This window comes from Xyrauchen texanus, chromosome 8 (genome assembly GCF_025860055.1).
Source record: "Xyrauchen texanus isolate HMW12.3.18 chromosome 8, RBS_HiC_50CHRs, whole genome shotgun sequence".
In the NCBI taxonomy this organism is placed as follows: domain Eukaryota; kingdom Metazoa; phylum Chordata; class Actinopteri; order Cypriniformes; family Catostomidae; genus Xyrauchen; species Xyrauchen texanus.
The window spans coordinates 47,340,255-47,358,301 of record NC_068283.1 but is presented as its reverse complement, the minus strand read 5'-3'; the positions used below and the strand labels follow the sequence as shown (position 1 = coordinate 47,358,301).

General features: G+C 43.1%; 1 long non-coding RNA gene across 1 annotated transcript; it reads right to left on the bottom strand.

Moving 5' to 3' along the window:
* Positions 1-10,228: 10,228 nt before the first annotated feature.
* LOC127648367 (uncharacterized) lies at positions 10,229-12,534 on the bottom strand. Its single transcript, XR_007971161.1, has 3 exons — positions 12,346-12,534; positions 11,146-11,244; positions 10,229-10,352 (listed from the first exon to the last, which is right to left on the bottom strand). It is a non-coding gene; the product is annotated as an uncharacterized LOC127648367 (long non-coding RNA).
* Between the last annotated feature and the right edge of the window lie 5,513 nt (positions 12,535-18,047).

Below are 18,047 nucleotides of genomic sequence, written 5' to 3'. Positions count from 1 at the left end.
AGCTAAAGTCAGATTGTCAGATTCATCATATGTCCCATATGTCCTCGGACCTGGTTCTCGGATCTCCTGCTCCTCACGACAGCACCTCCCTAGCAAATTCCCCTGAGGAAGGACCTTCTTTCTCAGGGTCTGGGCACCCTCTGGCACCCACACCCAGACCTCTGGAACCTCCAAGTCTGGCCCCTGAATGGGATGCGGAAGATCAACGTGGTCTACCACCTGCAGTTGTAGACACGATCAACCAAGACAGAGCTCCCTCTACCTGGCAGCTTTACATCCTCAAGTGGTGCCTGTTTGCAAATTGGTGTTTTTCCAGATCTGAAGACCCGCAGGGATGTGCAGTCCGGTCAATGCTTTCATTCCTGCAGGAGAGGCTTGAACACTTGAAGGTGTATGTTGTTGCTATCGCAGTTCACCACGACGCAGTGGACGGCAAGTCCCTTGGTAAACACGACTTGATTATCAGGTTCCCTAGAGGTGCCCGGAGGTTGAACCCTTCCCAGCCAAGCCTGTTCCCCTCCTGGGATCTCTCAGTCGTCCTTGCGGGCCTTCAGAGACCCCCTTTCAAGCTGCTTGAATCAGTTGACCTCAAGGTCCTCTCCCTGAAGACACCCCTCCTGATCATACTCATTTTCATCAAGAGGGTTGGGGACCTGCAAGCGTTCTCTGGCAGCAACACTTTCCTGGATGTCATCCTAAGACCGAGGGAATGAGACGTTGTGTCCCCCTTGCCATGACACTACTACTACCACTGTAGACGGCTCATCAGTGCAAAAACCTGACTGACAGACACACACCCGCCCCCTTTATACCTGTATGTCCGGAAGCGGGACATGCAAATTCGGTCTGCCAATTTCACATTGGCCTTTTCTCAAGTTCAGAGGTACGTGAGGCTCTCAAGAAAGACCCCTTGTGTCACTACAATCGACACAACGTCTCGTTCCCTCCTTCAGGGAACGGAGGTTATAACAGTAACCAAATTCTAAATAACAGTTTTATTGTCATTAAAGAGTCTGAAACTAAAAGCAATAGTGGAATTCACAAAATGTTCTTGCTTAAATTAAATGATTTTGCTTCTGAAGAAACAAAGTTTGGAAGTTATACCAGACATTATTTAGCAGAGACAGGGCACTTCTATTTAAATGAATGGGATAAATTAAACACTCAGCCAAGGAGCTCTGAGCACCCAATGGTCAACAGATGTAGAAAGGAAGTCCTGCCTTATACGGTTAAAAGAGCCAGTCATCTTACATTTCTCTGGAAAAATGGAGTGAGGTCTTAAAACAATATTATATAAAAGAAAATATATACAAAACTGGGCAATAAGCAACAACTCAAAAAACCCAGACTATAAGAAAAGAAATAAAAATTATGCGAGGCCAAAGCTGAACATAAAATAAATGTGAGCATAGTTCTAGTGGGAGACACGCAGCTGTACATCATCACATCATATCGTAGCCAATCATACATCAGCCATTGCTTTAAAAACAGGAATGTCAGTGTTCTGGCATGGCCAGCAAAGGGCCCGGATCTCAATCCCATTGAGTACATCTGGGACCTGTTGGATCGGAGGGTGAGGGCTAGGGTGCAGGTGCCTTGGTGGAAGAGTGGGGCAACATCTCACAGCAAGAACTGACAAATCTGGTGCAGTCCATGAGGAGGAGATGCACTGCAGTACTTAAAGCAGCTGGTGGCCATACTAGATATTGACTGTTACTTTCAACGAAGTAGTTTATGTGTAGTGTTGAGCTGAAAAGCCAACGGAGATAACGTGTTTTTATGCTGATGTGCTGATGAAAAGCGGCCTTATTGTGTGCGACTGAAAAGTGCAACAATAGATGTCTACGTGTTTGTCAAGCTGGCTCCAGCATCCTTCTTCCCAAGAGCTGCCTTGCACTGGTGCCGAAACCCAGGAAAATTGGAGGAAGATCACGCTGTCTTGGAGTCCTCACTGCTGGCTCAAGAACACGGTGCCAGGGATACATGATCTGGTGAGAAGGAACGGGTTCGTCAGCAGGCTACCGAAAGCGAAGGCTGAGCGAGACCAGTGTCTTCGTCGGGCATCGTGGACGGAGGTGGACTAACAGTCTCTCTCTTGGGGTCTCTCAGTCCCCAAAAAGGAACTCTTATGTGTTCTCAAAGCCCTCTTAATAATCTGGATGAAAAGCTCCACTCCACTAGGTGGCATGTTGAGATATCATGGGAATCTTTCTGGCTCCACTTATAAAGGATCCACGTTCATCCAATGGAAGGAATCACTCAGAAAATAACCAGAGTTGTCTGAACAAAATAACTAAAGAAATGGTTTCTTGCCTCTGAAAATGAACACTTTTGGCACTTCTGAGTATCTTTACACTTTAAATTGGCTTTAAGTTGATCAATCTGCAATCTGCATCATTCTTCAAATGAAATTGAACTAGTGATTAGTGATTTTGAACAAATATTTATGTGACTCAGAAGTGAAATCTTTGGAGTTCAACAGATACAGTAAGTATGGTTGATATGTCTAACAAGCAGCTTTTGGGTAAAGTTGATTCCATTCTGTCTGATAGTGCCCATCCTCTCTACCAAGCTTTTCAGGCCATGTGATGTGGCACCCTTTTAGGGTGCTTTCACACTTGGTTCGATTGCTCGGACCAAACCAGAGTTTGTTTTCTCCACCCTGCCCCTGCTGGTCTCTGTTCACATCATATTTTTTAGGTCTGATTTCGCAAAACGCCAAGTTTGTTTGTCTGCTACAGATGCACTGAATGTGCAGTAATGTGAAGAATTGTATCGATTGTCTGCCACAAGTCCACTGATGTGTTGCAAATGATGTCAAGAAAGTGAGCTGCTCTGTAAATGCAATTTATTTCGATACATGCAGGCGTGAGAAATGCCTTTTACCATAATAACTGCGATCGGGGGCCTGCAAAGACGCAAATTATACATAATTACAAGTGGTTCACTTTTCGTGATTTGGTACGATTGTGTTCATATCAGCAGCGAAATGCACCGGAGTCCACATGAACCGTACCTCATTCCACCTTTTCAAGCGGACTCGGTGCGGTTCATGGGTGCGCACCCAAAGTCGGAAAACAGCGATGATGTGAGAACAATGTAGTACTTCCACCATATTGATGATTTATTTGATTTGTGAATTTGTGTTTTATGAGTAACCAGGTTCTCCCATAGATGCATTTACCATATTTAACTTCAGTTATTATTATGTATTTTATCAAATATTGTATCTCTGGTTTGTCTTTTCATGCTCTTTAGCACAATCAGTTGACCTCTGGGGACAAAAAAGTTGAGTTAAAAAGTAATCTAAATGATGTAAAACACAGATGTATGTTTTCTCTCACAGAGCACGTTTCCAACTGGTTTTAAGACGCTTCTAGAGTGATCTGATCACATAAATGTTTTGCAATTGGACCACAAAAACCACATACGAAGGTAGTCAAAAACACAAGTGACCACATGACATTTGAGGTATAAATGCAAATATGTCCAGTATGCACTTTGTAAGGCAGCAAAGCCCCACCCCTCCTGTCAATCAAATGCTGCATTAAAATAAGAGTTGAAACGGCTGGATGTGAGTGGCTTTAAGAGGAAAAAACTTCCAATCAGAACATTTTAAAATGTCGATACCATCACACGTGAGAACTTCACATATTTTTAGCAATGTGTCTAAAATCAACAAGCACAAAGACAGATGACAAGCTGTAAGTTTTAATACAGGTTATGCACTAACATGATGGACAGTTCTGCTCGGAATATTGTGTTTGTGCTTAGATAAAATTTCAGATATGTCTGGGAGAACAGCATGTCATTTTTGTCATGCTTTCTTTGTCTTTTCTGACATTTTTTTTGCAGTTTATTATCATGTAGTAGCACATTGATTGTGATTGTGAACAGTGATTGATGTGTGTCGCCTTGAAATCCGATGACAAGTGGTCAAAGGAGTGACCAGGTATAAACAGCGATGCGTCTCAGCTGACCACATGTGATCAGATCACACAAGACGCATCATAATACCAGGTGAAAACACAATGGAGTGGACTGGAGAGCGAAAAGAGATGCACAGTTAAAAAGCCTCATTTTGATAGCGGTATTGAAGCACACTTAACATTAAGCTTCAACACCGCTATCCTTAAAACACAGAACCCCTTCTTGAGGAGCCGATTTCTAAGCTCCATGTGTGTACACACTGGCATTCTTTATGTTAGAGGGCAGATGGCGGATGCCACTTGAGAGGAGTGGCTGGGCCTAATCTTCAGACCCACAGCTCTAGTTGCAGATGACGGGCTAGTGGTCAGGCCACCTTCCCCTCACACCTGCCGTGGGCCTGGGAAGACCTTGTGCCTTGGAGAATATGATGGGAGTATGTGTGGCCATTGTACCCCGTTCATTCCCTTGACTCATTCCTGAACAAGTCCTTGAACATCACAGAGTCCTGTTTCACTGCGAGGATACCAGATCCCCCTTTATTTTTTACACTTTTACTGAAGGACACTTTAATCCCCTTTTTTAACTCTTATATTTATTATTATTTGCTCTCCCCACCACAGTGTTGGAGAATGTGGATATTACTGTGGGCTGAGGCAGCACTGTTGGAAAATAACCGTGATGTCACTCTTCCCCTCATTAGCTGGATGAATGGAAAACCTGGAGTGGCACGGAGAGAACACAAGGATGGCCTCCCAGTGCATTATTTAATAAACATTTATCCAATGGCTGGTTGAGGCTGTCATATTAATTTGTGTGTTTCTCTGTGTGATCGAGAGGGAGAGCTGGCCCGAAGAGGGCCATAGGTCAGGAAAGGCCACCTATATATATATATATATATATATATATATGCATGTCAATGTGCATGTTATTTGTCAACTACACCGTTTAAATTGTCCATCCATCCATCCTCATCCGCTTATCCAGATTTAGGTTGTGGAGGCAGTAGACTCAACAAGGCAGCCTTTTTACTTGGCCACATCCTTCAGCCATTCCTGGGGGATCCCAAGGTATTCCAGGCCAGTGGAGAGACATAATCTCTGCACCATTTCTGGGTCTGCCCCTGGGTCTCTTCCCAGTTGGACATACCTGGAACACCTCACTAGGAAGCTACCCAGGAGGCATCCTGATCATATACCTGAACCACCTCAACTGGCTCATTTCAATGTGGAGTAGCAGCAGCTTGGATAAGTAACTCACTCCCTACCCTGACAATCCACTGGGTCCAATCCAATCTACAGTACACTTTTATCTAATGCTTTCTCTTAGAAATGAGATATCTTGTCGTGTTTTAAGTGGCTATTCTAATGTTATTTATCAAATGTATTACATCATTTACACTATTGGGGCCCAATTTGAAGATCTCATCTAGGCCCCCACAAACCAACAGGCTGGCCTTGTCAGTGTGTTTCTGTATTCTATATGCTTTAGATGTGTTTTACAAGATGTTTCAATAACGCAGTTATTTTTTTAAGATGCACATACAGTAGCTACGGGAAAAACCCATCTTAGATTGTTTGCTGTCTTTAGAGAAGTTGTCTTCATGAATGTAGAACATTTTGACAACAGACCATCTTAATTCCATAAATGTCACATGTTTAAACATCAAACTTGCTTGTGCAGATTCCTTAAATTGTGTTTGTAAGAAAGAACCAACCATCACCCTGAGGTGTTGATCTTTCATTTGTTGTTTTTCAAAGAAACCTTTGCAAATAAATAGTTCAAATTTGTTCAAAACCTGTGAAACAGGAACAGACAATTATGGAGGAAAGATCATTTCTCACGACTTAATAACACAACGTCTCATCAATAGAGTGATCTCTCAACACTTTACAGCAAGAAATCAGTAGTTCAGCCAGTGTTCACATCACCTCGTTCCGTCCTTTCAGTGAACCAGTGTTAAAGTCGAAACTGTAACATTCGATGGTGTGCCAGTTTGGCTTACGCTATTGGCTAATGTTTACCATCATGGCGTTCTACTTATCCACACGTGCTAGCAATGCATACTAGCCAAAATTGTAATTAAAGGCACCTACAGAGCCTCCTATTTGTATCTACAATAGGGAGGAGGACTGAAATAATTGTTAAGGGGGATAAACAACGGTGCCACAAGCCAACCCGAGTCGTACGACACCACAAACGTCAAATGACTGTAGTGAAGATTGCGCAGGGTGGCATATGACTCCTATCCTGAGGTCACCAGAACCAGCTGGATCCAGCTCCATTCCTGCTTCGTGTTGGACTCCACTGCTACGTGTCACTGAATGATGATGACTAAATGCAGCCGGTGCCAGCCAAACATCACTTCAGTCTATTATGATGGACTTCAGAGGATGAACTGATGCCAACTCCAACCTGCATCACCTCGGTCTATTGATGGACTACGATCTTGAAATGAAATGCTTAGACTAACTATTGCCAACAAAAGCCTTCATCAGCCAATTAACAAGGACAATTGCATCTATGTGAACTTCTGCAATTAATCAAGATGGACTTCAAAGACATTGGTCATTAATCTTACAGTTCAAACACAATCGATGTTTAAACACTGACCCTTAACCCTTACTTAGTTTAATAATTTTAAACCATGACTTTAAATATACATAAGTAATATTGGCATTATATTCATGATGTTAGCCAGAGGGGAACTGACCCCCACAGTGAGTCTGGTTTAGGGTTATGGTGGGGTTAGTCAGAGGGGAACTGGCCCCCACAGTGAGTCTGGTTTAGGGTTAGGGTGGGGTTAGTCAGAGGGGAACTGGCCCCCACAGTGAGTCTGGTTTAGGGTTAGGGTGGGGTTAGTCAGAGGGGAACTGGCCCCCACAGCGTGTCTGGTTTAGGGTTAGGGTGGGGTTAGTCAGAGGGGAACGGGCCCCCACAGTGAGTCTGGTTTAGGGTTAGGGTGGGGTTAGTCAGAGGGAACTGGCCCCCACAGTGAGTCTGGTTTAGGGTTAGGGTGGGGTTAGTCAGAGGGAACGGGCCCCCACAGTGAGTCTGGTTTAGGGTTAGGGTGGGGTTAGTCAGAGGGAACTGGCCCCCACAGTGAGTCTGGTTTAGGGTTAGGGTGGGGTTAGTCAGAGGGGAACTGGCCCCCACAGTGAGTCTGGTTTAGGGTTAGGGTGGGGTTAGTCAGAGGGAACTGGCCCCCACAGTGAGTCTGGTTTAGGGTTAGGGTGGGGTTAGTCAGAGGGAACTGGCCCTCACAGTGAGTCTGGTTTAGGGTTAGGGTGGGGTTAGTCAGAGGGGAACTGGCCCCCACAGTGAGTCTGGTTTAGGGTTAGGGTGGGGTTAGTCAGAGGGAACTGGCCCCCACAGTGAGTCTGGTTTAGGGTTAGGGTGGGGTTAGTCAGAGGAGAACTGGCCCCCACAGTGAGTCTGGTTTAGGGTTAGGGTGGGGTTAGTCAGAGGAGAACTGGCCCCCACAGTGAGTCTGGTTTAGGGTTAGGGTGGGGTTAGTCAGAGGGGAATGGGCCTCCACAGTGAGTCTGGTTTAGGGTTAGGGTGGGGTTAGTCAGAGGAGAACTGGCCCCCACAGTGAGTCTGGTTTAGGATTAGGGTGGGGTTAGTCAGAGGAGAACTGGCCCCCACAGTGAGTCTGGTTTAGGGTTAGGGTGGGGTTAGTCAGAGGAGAACTGGCCCCCACAGTGTGTCTGGTTTAGGATTAGGGTGGGGTTAGTCAGAGGGGAACTGGCCCCCACAGTGAGTCTGGTTTAGGGTTATGGTGGGGTTAGTCAGAGGGGAACTGGCCCCCACAGTGAGTCTGGTTTAGGGTTATGGTGGGGTTAGTCAGAGGGGAACTGGCCCCCACAGTGAGTCTGGTTTAGGGTTATGGTGGGGTTAGTCAGAGGGGAACTGGCCCCCACAGTGAGTCTGGTTTAGGGTTATGGTGGGATTAGTCAGAGGGGAACTGGCCCCCACAGTGAGTCTGGTTTAGGGTTAAGGTGGGGTTAGTCAGAGGGGAACGGGCCCCCACAGTGAGTCTGGTTTAGGGTTAGGGTGGGGTTAGTCAGAGGAGAACTGGCCCCCACAGTGAGTCTGGTTTAGGATTAGGGTGGGGTTAGTCAGAGGGGAATGGGCCTCCACAGTGAGTCTGGTTTAGGGTTAGGGTGGGGTTAGTCAGAGGAGAACTGGCCCCCACAGTGAGTCTGGTTTAGGGTTAGGGTGGGGTTAGTCAGAGGAGAACTGGCCCCCACAGTGAGTCTGGTTTAGGGTTAGGGTGGGGTTAGTCAGAGGGGAACTGGTATGGGCTGAAATATGTGCCACCAGAAACTGAATTTGAACCATTATATTTGAATTTGAATGTCTAAACTTGAATAATTGCATTGAAAAACTGAATTTGAATCACATAATTTGAAATTGTATTGTTTAATTAAAATTGAATTTATTCAAAAACTGAATCTGAATTGTATCATTTGAAATTGAATTTATTCGTTTGGAACTGAAGTCCAATAAAATTTGATCCTCACTGAAAATTAAACTCTCTATATATCTTCACATTCACTTCTCACAATTCAGATTCAGTTCTCAAATTCAATTTCAAGTTACTGAGACAGACATCCGGGTAGTTGGAGGATGAAGGAAGAGCAATCGAGCGCAGATCGATAGATAGCGTTCATTGGTTGGTTTCACGTGACGTCACGCTGCTGCATCGCGAGAGCGCAATTCAGATGGAGGGCAGGAAGTGAAATAGCTGAGGATCTGCCGTCTGGCAAAATGCCAATGTTTTGTGTAGTTTACGGCTGCTCCAATCGTTCTAATCGAGAAAAGGGAAAGGGTTTTTATAGAGTAGATTTCTCGATTTTTAACGTACGTCTGCGGTCGGGAGGAGCAGAGTCTGTTAATGCCCGTGTCTGCAGCGACCACTTCGTCGGAGGTATGTTAGCTAGCCAATGTGTTTTTTGTGTCTGTGTTTATATAGCATTAGGTTGTCATTAAATGCTCATTTACTTAGTAATGCTTATTAAGTTACCGGTAGTCTAATATGGACTTGATTGGGGCTTTTAGGTTGCCCTAAGCTTGTCTAATCTTTCGAGTCTATTGTCCCATTGGAGTAAGGAGGAGGAGAGGATAATAATCAGTCAGTCCAGTACCTGAGCCCTCACACATGTAGTGTCCAATACCTGATCCCTGCTTCTTGGCTCTGATGATGATAAGTAAGAGGACATGGAGTAGTAGTACCTGAGCCCCGACACATATCAGTCTGTTAATATGTTTTCAACAAGTGTAATACTTTTATCCACTAGTCCAATTGTACTGGCTATATGTATTATATGTAATGATATGGATTCTAATCTGTTATTGCACACCATGTTCTTGTTATTATAACAATTGTTGAAAAATCTAATCTTGTAAATAAACCACCATGTATAATTCTGTCTTCTCAATGGCATTTAATCTTTTCATTTAAATTATACAACAGCCAGAACTCACAAAGACCACACTCATAACAATAGTCAAAATGTAGAGTGCCTAGATCCTTTCATTACATTATACATGTGAGTTTGTAACTTGCTGTCCCAGTATTTCTGGAGTATACCGTTTCTAAAAAAGCACTCAACTTTAGGGATAACATCATCCCAAAGTTCAAGATCGGGCAAAATCCTTTCAACAAAAATGTCATTGTGGTTCCACACAACAAAATCACAGTACTCAGCGTCTACAATGTGAAGCTGTCCCTGAACTTGGTAGTAGTAGTCATGTGTCCGGTCCAGCATGACATTATAATAATAATAATAATGCATTTTATTTAATGGTTCCTTTCATAACACCCAAGGTCACCTCACAAGCAATATACAGGTCACTGCATAAGACAATACACACAACAAACAAGCCGCATACAGATAAAGTGCATTAAAAACTCAATACAATATGTTATAAAAAGCTTGTATAAAAAGATATGTCTTAAGACGCGTTTTAAAAGTCAACAAGCAGTCGCTATTGCGTAACATCAAGGGGAAGAGATTATCCCCATCATTGATGAGGCAGAAGCCCTTTTCCCCAGCACACAAGCGCAGATTGGCTTCATCTTGGTGAGAGTGTGGACACTAAAATCACAGAGAGAAGGACACGTGAACAATAGATTAACAAATATATTTTCTGCCTTTTTGCTCAGTTTAGGACTTGAGACACGACTCAGACTCGAGATTTAGGGACTTTACTACAACAGAGACTGTAATATTACCTTAATCTCACGAGATGCCAGTTCCGTGACAGTCACAAGCAACAATCCCATCAGGGAGGACCCCATGTATGGCCACTTGGGGTTCAGCCAGAGACCACTGTCCATACAGGAGAAGCCTGCATGCTCCCGACCCATCAGCTTCTCATAGACTCCTCTGGCTTGTGCTTCATGTTTGCATCCATAACTGTACACAGTACACATGCAAAACATGAAAAGGAAATGATTACTTAGTATTGGATGTGTAGAGCCAGTTCAGTGATTTAAATGCTATTTCCCTAACCCCTATACTTAGTTCTACTCCTGCATAACCATAGTCTTATAACCCTGTAACTAATAACTAACGTGCACCAAAGCAATGTGTTACTATACATTTCATTTAATATTCCACCAGTAAGATACATTTACTTAATAGACAAGCTTCTTTTTTATCCAAATTATACCCTCTGTTGTCAGTGTTTCTTTTTCTGGACATACACACTGTTTACACGCGGCCTTACCTCTGCCTTACCCTAATTCACACCCTAAATACCTTGTAGCGGCTGTGGTGAACCTATATGCTTCTGGGTAGCATATGGCCTTGATCAAGCTCTTGGATGGTTGCTGTGGGTTGGTCTTAATAGCTTGTTTCAGCTTGGAAGCAGTTATGCGTCCAGCTCTTTGCCTAAACCAAATCCTGCATGCACTCTGACTTCGAGTTGCCCTCTCTACAGCCTGGACCTGGGACATGATGAGCTCTTCTAGGTGGAATACCTGGCATAGCTCTCCAAGCTCTTTGGGGGTAGCTGCAGAGTCTCTGGTGTTCTGTATTCAAGAACAGTTTTAGGAAGCATACTAGATTTGGGGATGAATTCTTTGTAGTAAGGCTCCCTAGCCATCAGTGCTGCACTCCTTGGACAGTTTTTGCTTAAAGTCTCAAAAAAAACTAGCATATGTTTCTGACCCTCTCTTCACTCTTGGGCATGAAGTGATTTCCCAACCTGGTTTTCAGTTGTCCTGCCATCAATAGAACGGTCAAGCTTTTTTTTTTTGGCTTTAGCAGAGGAGAAGTCGATCAGAGCTACTGGAGCAGCAGGAATCTGAAAATAAGTTAACACAAAGAAGATCATTAAGTCCACATTTCTGTGGTCCATAACCATAACATATCTATATGCAGTATAAATCTGGCGTTTATCCTATGGCTGTGAGCAAAACAGGTAAGGCTATCATCACAGGATTGAGATGCCAAACTGTGTTTATGTGGGTCTTTGCTGTCTTAGCTTCTCTTTGTCCAACAGGGAAATTGTGACTGACCACACTGTCACAAGCTACACATGTTAAGGCAGAATATAGAATAGAAATAATTTAATAATCCCCAACATTAGGTATGATGGAATATAATGAAAATCCCCTAAAAGAAAATGAAATGTAGATGAAGACAAGCAATCTGCCTGATTAAGTAACCAAAGGGGCACAATATAAACATTAATTTAACATCATAATTTAGCCTATAGTTACACAGTGTCCAAAAAATACAGTGTCACCTTACCTTTTTTACATGTGATGGCATCAGCCACTTGCACTGCTCTGTTGTGCAGGAAGCTGTATCGCTTTCTTTCGAAGTGTAAATGTGCTATTTTTGTGTTCTAGTCAAACGGAATTAGCTAACTTATGCATTCAATTCAAATGAATAGGGCTAGTGCTATGGTGTAATTGCCCTGAAGTTTATGGCCTTACATTATGCTAGCACCTGCCAAACACAGCGACACATAACTTACACGCTTACTACACTCTCACTCTCTCACTCTCACTCTCTCTCTCTCTCTCTCTCTCTCTCTCTCTCTCTCTCTCTCTCTCAGTAAGCAGTAACGTTACTCTGACAATGACAACCACGAGGAGAAGTTATTGGGGAAAAAAAAATCACACTGAAGACATGACCAGTCTACTTGGCGGCAGCTAACACTAGCTACGTTTGCAACAACATTTTCACCGGAGGAAGAGGCAAACGCTTAGAAATAATAAACACCAGGCAAAAATGTTGTTACCAGAGCTAGTAGGCTACCATAAAAACGTGGGATTATAGCTACTGTGTTTGCAACGTCGGGAGAAAGATTTAATTTCCCCTGTTTCTACAAAATAGCTATAACATTAACAACAGTTAAACAAAAGATAGTTAGATCGTAAAAAAAAAATGTCATTACCGTATTTGTCCCAGCCGAATCCATGGTGGTGGTCACGCAAGTCAGGCAAGCACTTCTTCTTTGTTTCATGGCGGGTAACGCCCTGTGCTCCAAAACATTGGTGCTGATTGGCCCAAGAGGAGTCCTGTGTGCCAATGAACGCTATCTATCGATCTGCGCTCGATTGCTCTTCCTTCATCCTCCAACTACCCGGATGTCTGTCTCAGTAACTTGAAATTGAATTTGAGAACTGAATCTGAATTGTGAGAAGTGAATGTGAAGATATATAGAGAGTTTAATTTTCAGTGAGGATCAAATTTTATTGGACTTCAGTTCCAAACGAATAAATTCAATTTCAAATGATACAATTCAGATTCAGTTTTTGAATAAATTCAATTTTAATTAAACAATACAATTTCAAATTATGTGATTCAAATTCAGTTTTTCAATGCAATTATTCAAGTTTAGCCATTCAAATTCAAATATAAATGGTTCAAATTCAGATTCTGGTGGCACATATTTCAGCCCATAAACTGGCCCCATAGTGAGTCTGGTTTAGGGTTAGGGTGGGGTTAGTCAGAGGAGAACTGGCCCCCACAGTGAGTCTGGTTTAGGGTTAGGGTGGGGTTAGTCAGAGGAGAACTGGCCCCCACAGTGAGTCTGGTTTAGGGTTAGGGTGGGGTTAGTCAGAGGGGAACTGGCCCCCACAGTGAGTCTGGTTTAGGGTTAGGGTGGGGTTAGTCAGAGGGAACTGGCCCCCACAGTGAGTCTGGTTTAGGGTTAGGGTGGGGTTAGTCAGAGGGAACTGGCCCCCACAGTGAGTCTGGTTTAGGGTTAGGGTGGGGTTAGTCAGAGGGGAACTGGCCCCCACAGTGAGTCTGGTTTAGGGTTATGGTGGGGTTAGTCAGAGGGGAACTGGCCCCCACAGTGAGTCTGGTTTCTCCCAAGGTTATTTTTCTCCATTAATCAACATCTTATTGAGTTTTTTGTTCCTTTGTCACAGTCGCCATCAGCTGCTCACTGGAGTTATTAATACAACTATTATTTATTATATCTAATTACACAATGATGATTCATCGACTTTATAGACATAACAGTTTTATCGTCTGTTAATGCTGATCTTCTGTAAAGCTGCTTTGAAACGATGTGTGTTGTGAAAGGCGCTATACAAATAAAATTGACTTGACTTAATGTGAATATCTTTTTTGGAAATGGTAAAACCTTTGGAACAGTCTGCGACAGACAAAGAGCTGATCTGTCAGCCTCATAAGATCAGTGTACGTTTACAGAGCCTTTACAGGGCAGAGTGTGTGTACACATTAAAGTGAACAGAGGAAGGTAGAAGTCTAAGCCCTAAAGGGTGCGGTCAAAATCTTGGGCATGTAACCTCTCTTGGGTTTGAAAACTGCTTTTGAGAAACTTTTCTCCAAAAGTTGTGAAACAGGAACTGCAGGTTATTGAGGTAAGATAGCTTATATTTCCTGTAAATCATGTACTTTATATTACACTTATCTATCAACAGTATTTTATATTTTATATTTTACTGTTCATATAGTTAAACATATTAGTTTGACTGTTTTAAAGGTTCTCTGGAAACATGAACTATGCTTTCCCTGGGAGAAAAAAAATCTTCTGCCTTTCATTGTTACACCAGTGATCCCCAACTTTATATTTCCTCAAAATCTGGCAAATTTTCCCAATTCTTCAAGATAGCAGAGTCTATCAATGATATCAAACAATGGTTAGTTTGAAATGAAATATATTTCTAAAAATGTTTTTTTCAAGGACGTAGGCAGTTTTTATTTTTGGCATTTAAATCATGGGATGATCTTGCTAGCATTGTTCGGAATACAGACACACACTTTCAGTTGAATTCTAGACATAGACCTAAATTAATATTGAACTCATAGTTATGCTGCATTAGTCAGGTCAGCCAGAAAGGAAACACTTCTTTTATTATATAACTCTGCTATTAATGAAATGGCATCTATGCAAAACTTATTCTATTTGCTTTCCAGTCTTTTACATTCCTACCCAGTTCGACAGGTCTGTTTGGAACATTTCTCTCATTTCTCCCCTTCTGGTAATTACCTGGTACTGACTTGAATTACGTGGGTTGGCCTAATTAATAATCTTAAGTAGGGATGCACCGTAATAATTACTGTGATTCCTGTAGTAACTTTTACGGACTGCTAATCGGCCATTATTACATCAGAGCTCCTTGGTCTAACAGCAAGCTACGCCAAAATAAAAGCTCAATTTACATTAAAAAAGTAGATCACTGCTGTATAGTTATGTAATAATCACTGTACCACTACTACTACTTATAGTAAATCAATAGTAACTATTATGCACAGATGTAAGTAACTCACATCTGTGATGCTCTATTATGCAGCAGACTATTTGACAAAAATAACTCAAAATGTTGATTTTAGGATTGTGATGTGAAGTTCTGTATAAAATCAATTCATTTGATAAAAATAATAATCTCTAATCTCATGTGTTACAGGTCACCAATCCTTAGGTGTGGCTTGTAAAATAAGTTTGGCCCTGTCCCAGTACCAGTAGCGGCCCATGCATTTTATGTCTAGGCCTTCAGTTTGATTCATTCCATTAAGAAAACACAGTTTCACAATGAACAAGACATTGTATGCCCATCATACATTACCTGGCAGTCAACTAATCATGCCAACTGACATTTTAAAAACATGTCCATACTCAAAAGCCAGAACAAAGGAGGTCTAACACCAAGAAAAAGTTCTCTAATAATATTTTTATTAATCTTATATCTCACACTGGACTGTCATAATTATATTCTCCACAATACAACTACTATATATATATATCTATATTATTTACTTTTAAATTGTATGTGTATTCTATATTATGTGTATTGTTTATTATTATTGTGTTGTGTAAGTATATGTACATTTTATATGTAAATTGTTGTTGTGTAAATATGTTGTTTACTGTAATTGGTATATGTCTCGTCACTGTCATGACTGCTATGTTGCTCAGAACTGCACACAAGACTTTCACACACTGTGCACTTGTGTACATGGTAGTGTGACAATAAAGTGATTTGATTTGATGACAGTCCACTCATCAGCAAGCTCTCACACTCTTCCCTTTCAAATTACGTACATCACTTAAAGCGTGATTGCGTCACTCAAGGCCAGCTAGAAGGCTTGGACTGGGACATATCCTAAAGACCACACCCACCAATAATAAATAAATCAATCTGATTGGCTGATGAAGGGGAGGGATTCTGCTGAAATTCTGAAGGTCTGAGGGTTGGGGCTCAGACTCACGCGCTGCTTCGGGCATGAGATTTGTGAAACAGTTGTCACACTTCACTTGTAAGCATCAAAGAATAAATTCTGATTGGAATAAACTTGCGACTAGCGATTGAAAATACATTGGCAAAAAGGCCATGATGACTTCAAGAAAAGCTTTTCAACTTCAATTTATTAGATTAGATATTGAAACATAAGTGAAGCATATATTTATTTATTTAGTATGAATATATTCAATATTATTTAACGTGTTTGGGGTGACTTAGTAGCAGCATAATTACAAAATATTATTTATAATTATATACCTCGCCCAATAATCACCTTATATTGTTTGTTCTTGCCTAATACGGCTGTTGATTTGGGTAATTTATCAGCCATTTTATAAAAATATTAACTTCTACCACAGGAGACTGTGTTTCCAACTCAGGTATTTAACTTTTTATTCTTACAAAAGAAACATGAAGACATGAAACGCAGCTGTAAGGTAAGAGACTGAAACTTGTAGACAGCAGTCGCCAACACTAATGTAGCTTCTTAGCTCGGCTCTCTCTTCTATTATTGTTTATCATTTTGATCTTTCATTCAAAATATTCACAAAAATATATCCTCTAATGAATATCAAACAATTGCAAACACAACACAAGTTTAATAAAAAAAAAATATATATTTTTTTTGTCAAATATATGTTTGGCACTATTATTGGCACCCTTTTATTCAATAATTTCTATGAGCTTATCTTCGGCACAACCACCTTAGGACGAAGCAGCACTCCCCGATGTGACGTCGTCTGCTCCCCCCGCCGCGAGGCCTCTCCTCCAGGTATGTCACATGCGATCGTCCCCTTAGTGCCTCTCAACCGGAGCTTGGACACGTTGCTCACGCTTTCCAACCTGTCGCGGTGGCTGGCCAGGACCATCCGACTCGGCTACATGATTCAGTTCGCCAGGCACCTGCCACAATTCAGCAGCATCCGCTTTACCTCGGTGCAGGGCGAAAATGCCTCCACCCTGCATGCGGAGATTGCAACCTTTCTGCGCAAGGACGCAATAGAGTCTGTCCCTCCAGCCGAGATGGAGAAGGGGTTCTACAGCCCCTACTTCATCGTACCTAAGAAAGGCAGTGGGTTGCGGCCAATCTTGGACCTGCGAGTTCTGAACAGGGCCTTACACAGTCTCCAGTTCAAGATGCTGATGCAGAAACTTATTCTGACATGCGTCCGGCATCAATATTGTTTAGCGCCGGTAGACCTGAAGGACACATACTTTAATTTCTCAACATTAACCCGTCACAGTCCCTTTCTACAGTTCACTTTCGACGGCCAGGAGTATCAGTACAAGGTCCTCCCCTTCGGTCTGTCCCTGTCCCCTCGCGTCGTCATGAAAATCACAGAGGCAGCTCTTGCCCCGTTAAGGGCAGTGGGCATTCACATACTCAACTACATAGACGACTGGCTAATCCTAGCACACTCTTGACAGTTGCTCTGTGCAAACAGGGACATGGTGCTCAGGCACCTCAGCCGTTTAGGGCTTTGGGTCAACTGGGAAAAGAGCAAGCTCTTCCTGGTTCAAAGCATCTCTTTTCTCTGCATGGAGTTAGACTCGGTGTCAATGACAGCGCACCTCACTGCCTGAGTATGTTCAGACCGGGCACATAGGTTCCACTGAAACAATTTCAGAGGCTCCTGGGGCATATGGCATCCTCAGCGGCGGTCATGCCGCTCAGTTTGATACATATGTCACCGTTTCAGCACTGGCTTCAGACTTGAGGCTGGGCGCCACTCGTGTCCCGGGCAACCTCAATGCCACAGCAGACACGATGTCATGGCAGGTAATGCTCAGCAGAGAGTGGAGACTCCACCCTCAGATTGTCTAGCTGATTTGGGGTTGATTTAGCAGAGCACAGGTAGATCTGTTTGCCTCCCAAGAATCCACCCACTGCCCGCTCTGGTACTCTCTGAAGGAAGCCACCTTCGGCACAGACGCGCTGGCACACCTGGCCTCTGGGGCTACGCAAGTACGCATTTCCCCCAGTGAGCCTACTTGCACAATTCCTGTGCTGAGGATGAGGAACAAGTCACTCTCGTGGCCCCTTACTGGCCCACATGGCTTGGCTCTCAGATCTCACACTCTTTGCAACAGCAGCTCCCCTGGTGGATTCCCCTGAGGAAGGACCTTCTTTCTCATGGACTGGGCACTCTCTGGCATCCGTGCCCAGAGCTCTGGAACCTCCACGTCTGGCCCTTGGATGGGATGCGGAAGATCTAAGTGGTCTACCACCTGCCGTCGTAGCCAGAGCTCCCTCTACCAGGCAGCATTATGCCCTAAAGTGGCGCTTATTCGAAAATGTATGTTCTTTCCGATCTGATACCAACAGAGGTGTGCAGCCAGGTCAGCACTCTCATTCCTGCAGGAGAGGCTGGAGGGGCGG